The 2549-nt window shown below is 43.9% G+C and overlaps 1 long non-coding RNA gene across 1 annotated transcript; it reads left to right on the top strand.

Annotated features, from left to right (window-relative positions):
• The first annotated feature begins 914 nt into the window (after window positions 1-914).
• On the top strand, window positions 915-1889 carry LOC142791745 (uncharacterized). The gene is made up of 2 exons (XR_012890386.1): window positions 915-1113; window positions 1519-1889. It is a non-coding gene; the product is annotated as an uncharacterized LOC142791745 (long non-coding RNA).
• Window positions 1890-2549: the final 660 nt, after the last annotated feature.

Below are 2549 nucleotides of genomic sequence, written 5' to 3'. Positions count from 1 at the left end.
TCCATCCATCCATGGGAGTTTTCACCTTTTCACTCCGCTTCTGTGTTGGCTGTGTGTCGTCGTCGCTGCAGGTTTACGGCCGAGCAGTGCTTTGTCAATACGTTCCGTTTTTCAGTTCTTATAGTTATGAATAATGTAGATTGGTAGTGAACACCTCGCGGTCATCGACACTTAGTGCGGAATGACACCACGTCGCCAGAACCATTGTTATGCGCCCGGATGCCAGACGGGCTACGTTCACGTGAAAGGCGCTCCAAAACCGTCACTGTTCGTCGTCCCCAGGGATGAGAGACTCAGAAGACTGTGGGAGAATAATTTACACCGTGCGGACAAGCCACTCGAAGACACAAGTGCGGTTTGTGAACTCCACTTCGAGCCTCGTTACGTAATTCACGATTATGTACACACCATCGGCGGTAAAGAAGTGCGGATCCCATGCGGGAGGCCTATGTTGAGCAGTGACGCTGTTCCCACTATTTTGCCAAATTTGCCATCGTATCTCACCAAAAAAGCAGTGAAAGAAAGGCCGCCTTGAAAAAAAAAGTCTGAGAGGATGATGGCGCTGAGTTTTTCAAAGCACTGGGGTTTAGGGACCGGGAGGGCAAAATAGACTTTAAGCGGGTAGACTTAACTAGAAAGTTATCTGATTGGTGGCTAAAGTCAAGGCACAAGTGAAAATTAAACCCTTCACTCTAAAGTACGAATCCTCAAAATCACATTTTAAAGAAAAAAAATGCTGATGATGTTTGAAGTTTTGTGGCGCAAGGGCCGTTTCACGGCCAAAGAGCGCCAGTTCATGTTACTAAGAATATGGACAATGATTGTGATAAGCGGCTGTATAAAGGCCATAAAATTCCTCGCGGTAAGGCGGGTAAAAACATACAAGTAATAAAATCATGACCATGCCGTGAAAGGTTAGGTTAGGTTAATTTGGTTTTTTATGGCGCAAAAGCAGCTAAGGCTATGCTGCGCCAGACACAAGACTTTCAGGAATGGACGCTAAAAAGATGAGATTTTAAAGCTTATTTAACAGGTTACTTTCTTTCAGAAAGTTTAGCAAGTCAGGCAGAGGTACTAGAGGGTCATCTCCTAGGAACAAAGCAGGGTGTAAAGGTACGTGTTGTTTGTATAGCTTGCTGAAATATTTTTGTCTCTGTGTTTCAATGGTAGGACATGTGATTAGGATGTGCATAAGTGTTAACGCTCCTTGGCATTTTTCACACGTTGGTTGTTCTTCCTTTGCGAGTAAGAAGTTGTGTGTCAAGTGTGTGTGTCCAATGCGAAGTCGGCATAATACAACTTCAATAAACCGTTGCTGGTGACGGCAGGTCTTCCATTCCCCGAGTGTGGGTTTTACCAGGTGGAGCTTATTGTTCGTGCAGGTGTCCCATTGCTTTTGCCATTTTGCTAGTAGGGCCAGGCGAATTGTTCTCTGGATATCTTTAAGGGGAATTTTTACTTTTGTTACTGTTTTATGGGCTGCCTGGGAAGCATACTTATGTGCTTTTTCGTTTCCAGGTATCCCAACATGACTTGGGACCCAGCAGAAACGGATGCAGGTTGCCTGACTGTTTAAGTATACCATGTTTAGAATGTCGCCTACTATAGGCTCACATTCGGATTTTATATGTAGTGCTTTTAGTGTGCTTAGTGAGTCGGTGTATATGATTGCTTTCTTGTATTTTTCAGCGATGATTTTCCGAACTGCTTCACTCAAGGCATAAGCTTCAGCTGAAAAAATGGAAAAACTACGAGGTACTTTCACAGAAATTGCGCTTTTCGTCGTCACAATCCCAATACCCACGTGGTCCTCCGTTTTTGAGCCATCTGTGTAAAATTCTTCGTAATCCCTATATTCGTGCTGAAGTGTATAAAATTCTTGGATTATGTGTTCTGGTGGGGTGCTTTTTTTGTTGAAACGGCTAAGTGAAAATTCGCATAGCTGTGACAGGTCAAACCATGGCGGCAGTCTTGGTGGTTTAATAGCGACATCTAGTGATTCAACAGGGATGGTATAAAAGCGGCAGTATTCCTCGAAACGTAGGACAAGTGGTTTGATTAGGTTCGGTTTGTTGAGATAGTGTGAGCGCGAGTCACATTTTGCGGCAATTTCATAGCAGATGTGTTCAGGTGACGACCTTATTCTTAAAACATATGACAAGGTTAGTAATGCTCTTCGATCACATAGAGGGGGCTCATTGCATTCTACGTATAGACTTTGCACAGGTGATGTTCTGTAAGCACCACTTGACAGACGGAGACCGAGGTTGTGTATAGGGTCAAGACGGCGGATGTATGAGTTTCGCGCCGAGCCGTAGACTATGCATCCGTAGTCTAAAATGCTGCGTACAAGGGATCGGTAAATACGTATAAGGCAGAATCGATCGGAACCCCAGTGTTTATGGGAGAGTACTTTGAGCACATTGAGTGCTCTGTTTGCCTTAGTTTTCAGTGCATTTATGTGTGGCAGAAAGTTTAGTTTTCGGTCGAATATGATTCCTAGAAATTTGTGTTCTTGTTTTACCGGCATGTTGATATTGTATAGTTTG

Source organism: Rhipicephalus microplus, unplaced genomic scaffold, assembly GCF_043290135.1.
Source record: "Rhipicephalus microplus isolate Deutch F79 unplaced genomic scaffold, USDA_Rmic scaffold_184, whole genome shotgun sequence".
NCBI lineage: Eukaryota > Metazoa > Arthropoda > Arachnida > Ixodida > Ixodidae > Rhipicephalus > Rhipicephalus microplus.
The sequence above is the reverse complement of the archived record's forward strand: the minus strand, read 5'-3'. Positions and strand labels throughout refer to the sequence as shown.